The following is a 15,391-nucleotide window of genomic DNA, read 5'->3' on the forward strand; positions in this document are numbered from 1 at the left end:
GACTTTCTCTTGTACGATTGTAATCTCCACAGTTATGAACTGTGCAAAGTTCACCAATTAATTAATGGAAAGATACTGATGGTATCCATTTATGTTTAATCTGTTCTAGCTTGTTCTCTGTGTGCTTTAACAAATCAGCATTCATATGTGTAACATTTACGTAATTAGTATAATCTATACTTGTATTTTAACTGAGAGTTGTTCACAGCGCTCTGTGCCTGCACTCAGTGAGGTGCTATACAAAAAATAAGTTGTATTGCATTGTATTACATTTCTCAGAATTCAGCATTCAGCTCTTGATACCTGTTGGCATGACATATTGTGTCTTCAAGTAAACTTTCTATTACAATTATGTGTTGACTGATCTCTAAAGGGGCTTTTAACCAGAAGATAACTCTTCTATGTTTAAGTGCCCCTAAACAGTGAGCCAGACATTGAGTCACTGAACATCCCAAGTGACTTTTATTTATTTTTTCCTGATGAAAGGCATGGCATTCATAAATTATTCAAATCAGAAAAATTAGGCAGTGTTCAGGAAACAGACACTCAGAGTGTCCATTTGGAATACAGTCCTCACCATTTAAGTAAAGAATAAGATCGTTCATGCTTTCTCAGTCATGCATGGGCTATTACAGCTAATTAATGTACACTCACCAAACAACATAAGTAGCCCGCAGAACTACTCAAAGACATTTTGCTGTGCTGTAAGTAAGGCAGTTCACCTAGTGCTCTAAATCCACAACAGCACAAGCTGTTTATCAAAAGTAAAAAGACTTGACTAAATTGAGTGTTAGTTCATAATGATATTTCTTTAACTAACTGCTTCATTTGCCATGAGAAAATGACTAAGTAAATAGAAAATGTATAATTGACTAGGCGGGCCTGATGATATAGTAGTTAGCTTTGCTGTCTTGCAACATCAGGGACCTGGGATGAATTAAGAGCCCCGCCATTGTCTGAGTGGAGCTAATAACTTCTCCTCTTGCTCATGTTAGTTTCAAAAAACAACCTCTTGTGTATTTTAGCTTAGTAAAAGCTGTCAAGAATCACATGCTAGTTTTAACTTTAAAAAAGTAAAAATCAACTCTTTGAAGTATTGTAATTTTTCAGTCAAACTGTTTAAGATATTGGATATACAGTATGTAGAGCAGACATTTGGCAATAATCAGCTTATGTAGTTTCAACTTGAAAATATTGTATTAAAGAGAAGTGCTGTCATGTATAACTATAAATGCTGGTACATTGAATGTGCCCAAGGATTACTGTGACAATAAATAAACCAGGAAGTAGTTAAGGCAAAACAGAGACATCATCCAACAAAGCGAGGGTCAAAGCCAGGAGTCAGAACTTGAGATCAGCATTCAAAATCAAAATAGGGGTTAAGATGTGTGGGATAAGAATGGGCATTCCATGCCAGGGAGGAGAATGGTTTATTACCTAGATGGGAGGTCCAAGAGGAACGTCAGATGGATTGGCCGCCTGGACAAAAAGACAGCTTTGGGCCCAGCCAGTATAAAATAAAGGATTGACCAGTGGAGTGGTTCCATCCCCCATGCACTGGGTGGCAGTGGTCGTCGTATGAGAAACCAGTCGGGACACCCGCAGGGGTGCTAGGGAGATGGAGTCTGGAAGTGCAGCCCTGTAGGGGTCCCTTGGGATCAATAGAGGCTGCTGTTGGGGGAGGACCACTCTACTTTGTCTATGGCCAGAAGCATTCCCGGGTCCAGTTAAAAGGAGCCCAGTGTCATACATGGAGGAGTCGAGAGGCACTTGGCAACACTCAACAGAAGCAGACAAGAAGAGAGAATTGTTTGATTTTTTTGTATTCTTGTGGCTGATCATTGGAAAGATGTCTGTGAAGAAATGACTGTTGAGAATAAAAGTCTTTTATTTTATCCTAAAAACATGTGGGGCTTTACTGTGTCTGTGGTTTGGAGCTCTCTGGAACCCCCTTGAGGTCACAAACGTTAATTGTAAATCATCAATAAAAGGAAGTAGGAATTAGAAACACAAACCTAGCACTAGAGTTGACATGAATTAAAAACTAACTACAGAGAGAGATGTTGCATTGTTTGATGTTTATTCACCAATGAATAATAGGCTGCGAATGTCATATTTAAATATTGTTGCTCAACCACGAGATGACCATGATCACATGACACCTCCAAATATCATCACATAAACACAGAAAACAAAACATGATCCAAAATAAAACATATTAAAATAGAAAACTAAGCTAGTGAAACTGAATTGTTATATGAAAGAGCCAAAACATATGCAAAATTGTACAATACATGTAACAACAGGTTAATATGACAAAAATCCTTGTTTATCTGGATAGGCAGCCAAAATATTACTGTATAGTTTGCTTTGTATAAGCCTCCTATATCTTTTAGGGTTGTTCAGACTGTTTCAGTATTGAGGGTTATTTATTATCGTAGAACTGAGAATACACAGCCAGAGTGTACTGTTATGTACGGAAAGTTATTTAATTTAAACATCACACAGTAATTTAATTCCTGAAAGGGCAACTTTTCGTTTATAAATATGAAAATATACTGTAACATTGTTTATATGCATTTATTATTTTGCATATTAATCATTTCCCATTCTCATATTTGTTCTGTATTAGTAGAATTATGCTTGCTTCTTGCTTATTAAATTTTTCTGCAAATATTTGCCTACTTTTCAAAAAAGATTCTTAAAAAACAAATATATACACTCACTTATTCACAAAAAACAAAAAGTATGGCCTACTGCATCATGCCCCTTCCACCATATTCTGATCACTACTATTTTCAGAACATCCATACACTATTACCCCAACAAAATAATTAACAAACCATTACTTGTGTTCACTTAACAAAAGTAAAATTAATATAAATGCCCCTTAAGTTCAGGAAGCTGAAAATGAATGGGGTATCACCAAGTGAGCATCTCAAATCTATTCCCCTTGTGATTTCATGATTTCAAGCCAAAGTGATGTAGAAGTAATTACCTTTAAATAGCAACAATAAAATTAGGAGGGAACCAAGGGGTGACATTGAGTTAAAAATATTTAATTTAGTATTGCTTATGTTGTCTAATACTTCATCTGACCAGTTCCTAAAATAAGAGCAGAAGGTCTCCTTCAATAAAATGACCAGACTTCTACTGCCATCTTTTCTGCTATAGTTCACATTGGCTTGTAATGTTATTACTTCATAAAGTTGTCTGGTCAAGTGCATTTTGCCCCATTGTTGATTTTTTCATGTTTTTTTGTCTGAATAGTATGGTTATTAAAAACAATGTACGAGGTCACATGCACAAGCAGCCTATTTCACTATAAAAACATCCCTATAACAAGATCAGCTTTCCAGATCTTTTAGGAATTGCAGCACTTCTTTATTTTGGCAAGGGCTTTACTCTGTCTCTAAATATCTTTTTCCTTATATTCCTGTATATTTTGCACTTATTTTCCATGGTTTGGAGGACATATTCCTTCATTCTAAATTTTGTTTTCTGTTTCAATCCATTTCCTCTTTATTAAGCTATTTGATGTTACTGGCTCAGTAGAAGCTAGTTAATTTGGACAGGCATTCATATCTCATTACAGTACATAAGGTACAGTGAACAAGGCATTAACTGTTGTTTTTAGCTTTTTTCATCCTCGCATTAGGGTTTGCCAGGGATTAAGCACCTTGAGCATGGGAAAGGCACTATATAAATAAAATGTATTATTAAATATAATGTATTGTGGCATATGCTGAGTTGTTGTTTCATTTCCCTTTTACTTCTGAATGTCATGTTATAGTCAGGGTTTCAATCCTGCGCTTAAATGTAGCTTCATTAATTTTGCTCTTTTTATTATGATTGAATAGCATTTATTGTGTATGATGTGCCTTTTTGGGTATTGTTTTATTCATTATTTATTATTTATGTATTTTCTAAGTTGTATTAATGTAGTTAGTTATGTGCCCCATCCCCTAAAGACAGAGTTTCAACAAAATGTATTAAATACTGTAACACATTTTTATACATGAAAGTAGTTCAGAGTGCTTTGGAATAATAACAGCTAAACAGAGTTATAGAAGAAAGTGAAAAATAAACAACAGTTATTTATAACAGTAGAGAGTCTTAATGTGCAGCTTAATTACAAATTATGATCAGTTGAGGACAGAAAAATAAAAACACCAGTTGTTGGGATTTTAGAGAAAATAAGCCTCTGGGATACCAAGGCCAAAAGACCACAAAGAACCCACCAGGACATCCTACTGTCCATGAATGCATTACCATGAACAGGATACCCTTGTGGAGCTCTCTTCACCTTTCCAGCATCTCATGTGGTTGCCGCATTCTTAGGCCTGGGTGGGCACCACAAAGTACAGGAAGAGAAGAAAACACACTACAGTAGTGATTAGCGACCAGCCTTTAAACAGCAAATAGAACTGCATTTTACGAAAAGAACCAATTTTAGCCTCTACTCAGTATGAAGAAATGCTATTGACCAAGAAAACCTAATTAAAGTGGTGGGTTTTAGCAGTTTTTTGAAGTTTTCAGCTGTACTGGTCTGGCATATATCTAATCCAGATGTTTGGTGTATAGAAACAGAAAGCTCCCTCACCAGTTCTTTTACTGTATATTTCACTGTAGGAAAAGGGTTTAAGGATCTAAGATTAGAATGGAAGGGGACAAGCAGCCCAAAATATACGAAAGTGCTAAATTGTTTGAGTCTCATATCTCACCATGACAAATAGCTGCAGGACCACCCTCAGTGTAATTTTCCAAGCAGAGGGATAGGTCTTCCAGATCAGCACCAAGTGTTGTTTGTTAAACTTCCTTTAATGTGTAACTACTTTTTGGATCGTCTGGTTTTTCAACTTCTTGTTTGTTTACTTGATAGTGAACTGAATTTTGTTTGTGCATGGTTGTCTTTTAGGCACACCCATTTTCTTCTTTGATATTCACTATTTTTAAAAACCAAGGTTTCGTCTTTTATTTTACAGTCTTCTGTGTATCAGTCTTTGTTAATCTTCAGTGCTGAAGATTATAAATATTGTTCTGTTGCCAGGCCTTCTCTTTTTTATGTCTGTGTAGGCCACAGTCTCCTTAAGGTTTGGGGCAAAAACAATTTTGAACTCTAGAACTTAGCAAGCCTGGGTGTAGATTTTGGGAGGCCAAGCCTCATTTTGGTATATTATGGTAGGATGATCACAATACTGGCATCTTGCAGGCCCTTGCTGTGTCATGTAAAACATAACATTAACCAGCTAAGCTCTGTCTGTTGTAATTTACCTCAACAGGGAAGGCATAAACTGTCAACACTGTTTCAAAACACAAAACCTTAATTTTATTTTTTAATGTAAAGAATTTCCATCTACAAAATAAAATGATTCAGACAGCCTCAACAATATAAAATTGAAAAAGACAGACATTAAGAAAAAAAGACTAAATACACATTTATTGAAAAGAATCCTGACAAAGAAAAGTCCACTAAAGTATAAATGAAAACCTGAAAAAAACAAGTCAAAAACCATGAAAGCCAGAACTTAAATTATCAAACAGACCAAAGAAAGGGAGCTAAAGAACATTGTTAATGAACACTAATAATATAACTAATGCGATAGAAAAGTGTTTAAGGCAGCAGGTGCCTTATATTGAGCTCTCCGGTAGTCCCTTATTGAACACCTCAGAGTCTCAAGCAATTAATTCTTTCGGAAGGGATGGGTCAATATTTCAAATATCTAAAAATGTATACAGGAAATAAACAAGATTGGTGGAACAAATTACAAAAAAAGAAAGACTAAAAACAGAAACACAGTTATAACAGTGACGATATCCGTGTCTTGTATATATGCTGATAAACTATTCTAGATATTCTGCTTTGTTTCTTAATATTGATTATGTTTTGGTGAAAACTGGTTGCAGTATTGTGTTCTTAAGAATTCTGAGGAGGTTCCCACCTGCTTTTGGTCATCTAGATCTAATAAAATTGTTAGGCCATTTCTGGACCATATTTTGTACATGAAATTGCACCCTTATAATAAACAGTAAACCAAGAGGTGTCTACAGGAAAAATGATCAGAAGGATGTGGAGTTGTGTATGCCTCCAGAGGTTCATCACCTAATGGGATATGAGGGTCAAAGTTATTCCCTTTTCACAAAACTGTGAATCAGTAAAATAGGCATGTGAAGTGTCGTTGAATGTTATTTTGAGGTTTTCTGATCATGAATATACTATTTTTGATAATTGATTCCTTACCAGTAGTCCAACCCCTCTAAGAGTCACTCCTAGAAGGCTAAAAATTGACAAGGCTCTGCGTTCCAAACCCTGAGATTGTTGGTTCAAACCCTTCTACTGACATTGTGTGACCACAAGCAAGTCACTTTACATATTTTTTTTTGGTGTAAATATGTACAACCCCAATTCCAATGAAGTTGGGACGTTGTGTAAAACGTAAATAAAAACAGAATACAATGATTTGCAAATTCTTTTCAACCTATATTCAATTGAATACACTACAAAGACAAGATATCGAATGTTCAAACTGATAAACTTTATTGTTGTTTTGCAAATCTTCACTCATTTTGAATTTGATGCCTGCAACACATTCCAAAAAAGCTGGGACAGGGGCAGCAAAAGACTGGGAAAGTTGAGGAATGTTGAAAAAACACCTGTTTTGAACATTCCACAGGTGAACAGGTTAATTGGAAACAGGTGTTTGTCATGATTGGGTATAAAAGGAGCATCCCCAAAAGGCTCAGTCGTTCACAATCAAGGATGGGGTGAGGTTCACCACTTTGTGAACAACTGTGTGGGCAAATAGTCCAGCAGTTTAAGAACAACGTTTCTCAACATACAATTGCAAGGAATCTAGGGATTTCATCATCTACTGTCCATAATATCATCAAAAGATTCAGAGAAGCTGGAGAAATCTCTGCATGTAAGCGGCAAGGCCGAATACCAACACTGGATGCCTGTGACCTTCGATCCCTCAGGCGGCACTGCATTAAAAACTGACATCATTCTGTAAAGGATATTACCTTGTGGGCTCAGGAATACTTCAGAAAACCATTGTCAGTTAACACAGTTTGTCACTACATCTACAAGTGCAAGTTAAAACTTTACCATGCAAAGCAAAAGCCATATATCAACAACACCCAGAAACTCCGCCGGCTTCTCTGGGCCCGAGCTCATCTGAGATGGACTGACGCAAAGTGGAAAAGTGTGCTGTGGTCTGACGAGTCCACATTTCAAATTGTTTTTGGAAATCATGGACGTCGTGTCCTCCAGGTCAAAGAGGAAAAAGACCATCCGGATTGTTATCAGCGCAAAGTTCAAAAGCCAGCATCTGTGATGGTATGGGGGTGTGTTAGTGCCCATGGCATGGGTAACTTGCACATCTTTGAAGGCACCATTAATGCTGAAAGGTACATACAGGTTTTGGAGCAACATATGCTGCCATCCAAGCAACGTCTTTTTCAGGGATGTCCCTGCTTAATTCAGCAGGACAATGCGAAGCCACATTCTGCATGTGTTACAACAGCGTGGCTTCGTAGTAAAAGAGCGCAGGTACTAGACTGGCCTGCCTGCAGTCCAGACCTGTCTGCCATTGAAAATGTGTGGCCCATTATGAAGTGTAAAATACGACAATGGAGACCCCGGACTGTTGAGCAACTGAAGTTGTACATCAAGCAAGAATGGGAAAGAATTCCACCTCCACAGCTTCAACAATTAGTGTCCTCAGTTCCCAAACGCTTATTGAGTGTTGTTTAAAGGAAAGGTGATGTAACACCGTGGTAAACGTGCTCCTGTCCCAGCTTTTTTGGAACGTATTGCAGGCATCAAATTCAAAATGAGTGAAGATTTGCAAAACAACAATAAAGTTTATCAGTTTGAACATTCAATATCTTGTCTTAGTAGTGTATTCAATTGAATATAGGATTGAAAAGGATTTGCAAATTATTGTATTCTGTTTTTATTTACATTTTACACAACGTCCCAACTTCATTGGAATTGCGGTTGTATTATCGAATTGCCTTACCTTAACCTTTCTTGTTTCTATTTGTCTGTTTTATTTCATTCTGTCTGTTATTAGATGCAACTGAGAAGGCAAATTTCCTGTTTTCTTGTGTAAACATGATTAAATAAAGAAACCTTACCTGCCTGTGCTCCAATTGCAAAAGCAAAAGAAATGTAACTAATTGTATCTCAAATGTTGTATGTTACCTTGTATAACAGTGTCAGCAATATAAGTAGTATTAATAATTACAAATAAAAAACACGAGCACATAGAGTATCAGTTTAGACTATTTCAACCTCAGCGATTATGAATATTGTTATTTGTAATCCTTTACTAGGAATCTAGACCTTAGTGGATCTCTATCAGAGATTGGAAATTAACAGATTTCTATTGCAATCTAGAATGATTACACTTTAAACAGAGGCACACATTTTAAGATGTAAAATATTTGATGTAACTATTCTTGTTTATTATGTACTTCTACCTTTTTAAGTAAATCATTACATTTTTTATGAACACCTTGAATTAGGGTGGCTTACACTAATTCAGACATTTTATTCTTTAAATAAGTATACTGTTAGTGCTTAGTTAAATAAAACACACTACCTTAACCTGCAAATTACAGGACATACAAATTGACTCTTAATTGATTTTCAAGGAGATTTTTGCTAATGCCGTCTTAAGAGAATGAGCCATTAACTTTTATTTGACACGTGGAGTGCACAATTATTTTGTATGCTACATTGGCTGATATTTTCATATTAGATGTAGGATGACCTGTCTGTATTTTGTAGCTTTTTAGCCCCATCTGCTGATTGTTCTGTTTTATACTTTTGCCAGAATTACAATTGAATGTTTGAATGTGTCCTAAATAGCACCACAAATATGACCACTGATATGGCAAAATACAGAAGTTCAGCTTTAGAAATGCTTCAGATATCTAGCTCTTGAAAGACTGGTAATGATCTATAGATAATAAAATGAAGTGGCGTAGGGCTGCATCAGTGTGCATCTACAAAGAAAAAAAGTTTAAAGGTTATTTCCATGTTGATCAAGGAAGGAGGTTAAAGACCCAACGTTTTGGCTGTATAGCCTTTATCAGGTGTGCAACTGAAAGGAAACATAAACAGTAGGGGAAGGAAGGAGCAAAGCCAGGGCAAGTGAAAGGAGAAATTTGAGAGTAGGAGAGAAAAGGCTGCCATTAGAGAATATGAAGGGAGAGATTAAAAAAGTTAGTCTATCATTAAGACCTGGAGAAATATGTGACTCCTGACTAAGAATGAGTCTAGCTTCTTCTGATTTTCTTTGTAAAGTGTCTTTGAAGCCCTGTGAAAGAACACAGACAGAGAGATCAGTATGCAAAGTATTCTGTAACAGGCTGTGTGAGGTCTGAATGTGCTCTCCAAGAAACAGTCTGCTAGTCATCTCCCTGTTTTACTTAAGTAGTTGGCCGGACATTTCCAACAAGAAATGCAGTAGATAAGATTTTTTAGACTGGCAAGAGGCCAGTGGTCTCATACTGAATTTTCAAAAGAAAGAACATACAAGGGTATTGTTGGCGACCTACAGTATTAGCAAGTAACACAGTGGCTCTTGTTACAGCTCAAAGTGCCTGATGCGAAGTGTCATTCTCCTCTATGAAGTGAGCTGCAGATGAGAAGTTTGCATACATTAGGTGGTCAACGGAAGGAGATCGTGGGTTTGTTACGAAAAAAGGCTCCTATGGAAGGATCAGCCTGCAGAGAGAGAGAGAGTATTGGGGTGGAATGGAAGGACCAGAGGGCTGCAGGTTTTATTAGTGGAGTTCCTCTTAGAGTGGATGCTACCCCTGGTCTGATTGAGGGATTTGTCCACAATTTGAGAAGGGTATCCTCTATCAATGAAGAAACCCCTAATTCTGAGTGCTTTCTATAGATAATGAAAGACTGCATGAGTGTTTTCTAACTTTTCTATTTATTGCTTCTGTGTATACACATCAGCTCTTCAGCATTGTACTAAATGCCCACTATCAGAGGTGTGACCAGAACATCATGTGTGGGTGGGCATTTGGCTTGTCTGGGGGGGCAAAAAATATCCATCCAGCCATCCATCCCCATTTTTGTAGGAGGGTCAAATAATAATAACAACATAGTTTTATATAACATATAAAAGCAAAAATTGTGGCATAAATCATAACCTACTGTTCAATAAAATTAACAGAGGCAATGGAACTTGTATTATTATTTGTTGTGAACAAATATAGAACTACATCTACAAGGTAAATATCAATAAAGTCAAATGTATACAACATATGAGAGCAAGAACAGAAACGTGGCTTATTGTAGTCATGGGAGGCTATAAGACATCAGTTTCCAGTTTAACCTGGATATTATCTACAGGACCAGTCTGTGGTTACTCTTGGCAAATTCTGAAATAAATTCATTCATGAAATAAATTCTGAAATAAATTCATTCATGTCTAGATTTTCTGTGATGTTTTTCTCATGTGCCAGAATGACAAAATTTCTCTTCCTTGAATGCAGCATTGTTTGGCGGAGTGGAGTGAGAATGCGGTTCAAAGTAGAGAAAGAGATTTCGCATGCAGCTGATGACACACCAATGATGAGTGCTGTAATGCAGACATGGCTCTGATGTGCGGGATACTAGACACGTGTTTGTAGAAGCCGCCACCGTCTTTTTCTAGAGCTCTTTTCCAATTAGTGTAGCCGTGTTTGGTGAATATGTCCTCATGGTCTGAATTGGAAACACTAAATTTGCGGCAGGCAAAGCAAAAGCTGCCATCATGAACAACAGAATACTCAAGCCATGGTTGAGACTGATACCAGCTTGCACTAAAACATCTGAGTGTCTTTCCGAATGCGTGCTTGGAATAATTAATTAAAATGGGTTGGGATGGGCTATCCATATTTAAGCCAAGCAGACCGGACTGTATATTTTGTTGAAGGCAGAGGTTTGGAGTACCCGACACGGGCGCAGAGCTGGAGGATTGTGTAGGCTTATCTACATCTTTTGGAGTTTCAGTTCCCGACGTGGGTGTGCTGTGCTCCATGTTGGTAGCAGCGGTGCTGGGCTCAACCGTGGAGCCAGCAGCTTGCGGAGGGACAGAGGTTGAAGATGTCTGCTTTTTAATAAGTCACCTATGCATAGCCTTTGGTGTTACCAACCAGAAAATAAAAGAAGAATGGAACATATACGCTGTTTTAATTAAAGAATGCGGTCAACAGGATCAAAACATGCTGCAAAATGTGTGGCGAGGTGAACTGTGAGCAGCACGGTGCCTGTCTAGTGGAGGAGACACTGACGGATACGCTGCCAAATTCAAACGGGCCGATTGGAAAGCAACTCAGTTTTGAAAATCAAATGTTATTCTTCTCCAGAGTTTTCATTGGACAGACAGAGCATTTCGCAGGGTGGGCACGGCTTGTCTCTGGGGGGCCTCTGCCCACTATACACTTCCTCATCAATACATATTGTAACTGAGCCTGGGAGAGACAGAAAAGTGCTGGCAGTTGCTTGGCATGTATGGGTTGATCGCTAATCAGTTGACAAGTTAATCAGTTCAGCACTCTGAGCCAGTACTACGTGAAGTGCACAATACAAAAATAAACTGACCCACTTTTATTTTATTAAGAGTATACACTGTGTGGAACGAGCCCCGGACACAGACAGATGGACATCATTTGTAAGTCCAACACACACATTTATTTACAATATTTACAATTATTAATTTAAGCACAAACCCCAGTGCCACTGCACCAATCACCTCAGTCCAGGCCAAAACCACAGTTTGCCTGTTCTTCTTCGGACTGCCTCCTTCTCTCTCCACTCGACCTTGTCCTCTTCCACCTGACTCCAGCCCTGAATGAAGGGAGGCGGTCCCTTTTATCTTCCCCCGGATGTACTCCAGGTGTGCTTCGGCAATCTTCCACCGACACGCCCCAGTGTGGCGGAAGTGCCGGCTGTATCCCCGGATGTCCCTGCTCCTTTTCCCCCCAGCATTTCCTGGTGTGGCGAAAGTGCTGAGGTCCAGGGCTCTCCAGGTGCCCCCTGGTGGTGACCACAGGCCCCTATAGGGCTGAGCTTCAAAGCTCTGCACCCGTGGCCCCCAAAGCAACCAGGGCAGTCGCCCCCTTGTGGTCTGGAGGAGGCGTGGGCCCTCCTCCGGTCCACTCGGGCATCCCGGCTGGGTACTACCCCCCAGCCGCGTGCCACAACTGTAATAAGCAGTTTAATAGAATAAACCAAATCAATTGTAGCCCAACAACAAAGTTCAAATTTTAGAACAAGTAGAAGCAACAACAAAGTGCTAAGTTATATTAGGAGTAGAAGAAATCTTGACATCAAAAACAAAGAAAAGTGAACTGTGGAAGACAAAATTTATTATAAGAGAAAAGTGCAGGTTGACCACAGCCAGCTGGAGTTATAAAAAAGGTTGGATTCAATTACTCTTTTTAACAACTGTTACTTTTTTCTTTAAATAGTACAGGGATTAACTTGAATAAGAGCAGAATGTTACCAGAGAATACCCTTGTACTTTTGTTTAAACTGAACATGTTTTCTTTAACTGTATCATAACAGTTACAGTCACAAATAAAATCAAAGAACACTTCTGCAATTCGATGGGAAGCAATAAATCAGACATTGATAGATGTTCAGCTCTTCATCTCTTCAGCAGTCATTAGCCCAGAAATAATTGTTAAAATGAAATGTCCTTCCAGAGTTGCAGTTGTTACAATTGTGTCATTTGTTTTCCGTATATTTTGCTTTCTTTAAATTTTGTAATTCTCCTCCATCCTCTTGTTTATTCTCTGTTTACATTTATTTTTAGTGTTTGTACCTTCCCCTTTAGGTTTCAATTAGGGCCTTCAGGTTTGGTCTGAAGAGTCCTATGTCAATGACCTTATTGCCACAAATCCTTGTATTTACATTTATCTATTTGGCCAACACTTTTATCCAAAGCAACTTACAATATCTCAGATACAATTGCTTACAATTCTTCTATTCTTCCAATTGGAACACAGGCGGGTGAAGTGATTTCCTTAGGGACACACAGTGTCAGTGGTGGGATTTGAACCCCCAACCTTAACCCAAAGCCTTAACCACTGCGCCACACTGCCTTGCTGTGACATTATTTAGTTAGCTAGCTTTGCTGTTCTCTTCGGCACCATTTGGTGCTCCCCATCTACTCCTTGTTTGGTACTTTCACCTTGTTTTTTCAACTCTTTACTCTTGTTCTTGCTTTTGTTCTCATGTTTTTGTCGTCTTGCTTTTGGAAATTACTTAATTTATTTAAAATTTATTATCTAATTAATTTTGTATCCTTTAACAATGTCTCTTTTTCTTGGGCTTAACATTACTTTTTATTTTTTTTTAGATCTTTTTAATTGTTTTGATTTTTTTCTTCATTTAATAAATTCAATTAAATAAAGGTTGTTCCTTTAGGCTTGGGTTTTTGGTTGGCCCCACTCCTTTTTTAGATTTGACTATTTACACTTTAGGCCCAGTGCCTTTTAGTGTTTAGGCCTTTGACCTGTTTATACTCAAAACATTTGTATTGTTATGAAACCTGAGAGTTTCCAAAAACTTCTAAAAATGCCCACTAGAGGGGGAAACACCATCAAAAGCCAAGGCAGCCCTCAGAACAGTGAAGGCAAACTTATCTCTGGGTATCAAAGCAGGTAAACGAGAGTATGACAAGAAAATCCACAATGCCTTTCAGGACACAAGAGACACATGGTACATGTGGCAGGGAATTCGGGCCAGTGGTGCAGTGCTGATGAATGTTCTAAATAACTTCTACATGTGGTTTGATGCCTTGAACAACATAACTGCAAGGAAGTCCATCCCTCCACAGGTGAACCGAGTACTTTGTCTGTCCTCTGCTGACGTGAGAAGAACTTTGTTGAATGTAAACCCACGCAAAGCTGCCAGACCAGTTTTCAGGGAATCTGCAGACCAGCTGATGGATATCTTTACAGACATCTTCAACATTTTCCTGAGGCAGGCAGTCATCCCCAAATGCTTCAGAACCCCCATCATACCCATGCCAAAGAAGTCCTCTGTCCTTCACTTCAGTAACCTTTGCCCTATAACCCTCATAACTGTCATCATGAAGTGTTTCAAGAGGCTAGTCTTGGGCCACTTAAAAGCCAGTCTTCCCACGTCACATGACCTACTACAGTTTGCCTGTCATCTGAAACCATTCCATACCATTTCCTCTTCATCTGGCCCTATCCCATCTGGATGAAAGAGATACTTATGCTAGAATGCTTTTCATTGACTTCAGTTCAGCTTTCAACACCATCATCCCTCAGAAGCCCATAGGGAAGATAGGTCTGCTAGGCTACAACACTTACCTGTGCACCCTAATTCTGGAATTCCTGACAGAGAGACCCCAGACAGTCTGTGCCGGAAACACCATCTAAAATTCCATCATGCTGAGCAATGGTGCCTCATATGGCTGGATATGCAGCCCACTTCTATTCACTCTTCTGATTCATGATTGCATGGCTGCATAAAGCTCTAACATTATCAGTACATTTGCCGATGACACAAGGGTGGTGGGTTTCCTCGGCAATGGGGAGGAGCCAGCTCACAGAATGTAGATACAACAATTGTTGAACTGGTGCAAGTTCAACCATCTGTCTCTTAATGTGGACAAAACCAAAGAGATGATTGTTGACTTCAACAAGGACCATGCTGTCCCACACCCCACTTCATATCGAGGGCTCTGGGGTGGAACTGGCTAAGAGCACCCAATTCATTGGTCTGTACCTGGCAGCTGACCTTTCTTGGTCAATTAATACCACTTCAATAGCCGAGAAGGTGCAGTAGTATCTCCAGTTCCTACATTCTACAACGACACCATAGAGAGTGTTCTAACCAGCTGCATCACCGTTTTGGGAATTGCAGTGTCTCTGAACATAAGGTCCCACAACGGATAGTGGACACAGCAGAAAAAATCATTGGGACCTCTATGCACTCCATTGAGGACATCTTTATAAAACATTGTATCAACAAGGCTTGTAGCATTATGAAGGGTCGCTCGCCAACCCTCCCACGGTCTCTTTGTGAGATTTCTATCTGGCAGAAGGTACTGTAGCATCAGTACCAGTTCTGCCAGGTTCTGCAACAACTTCCACCCCTCGGCTGTCTGGACTCTGAACTCTGTGCTGCCCTCCTACGCCTGGATCTCCTCCTAGTAGCTTATTTATATGCAGTACATTTTTTGCACTTGTTACTGGTATTGTTTTTTATCATTAGTTAGTGTCATTATTTATTTATTTTAATATTGTTTGTTTCAAATTATTACTATCAATTCTCTTACTAATTATTTATGACTTGGCGGCATGGTGGCGCAGTGGTAGCGCCGCTGCCTCGCAGTTAGGA

This window comes from Erpetoichthys calabaricus, chromosome 7, assembly GCF_900747795.2.
Source record: "Erpetoichthys calabaricus chromosome 7, fErpCal1.3, whole genome shotgun sequence".
NCBI lineage: Eukaryota > Metazoa > Chordata > Cladistia > Polypteriformes > Polypteridae > Erpetoichthys > Erpetoichthys calabaricus.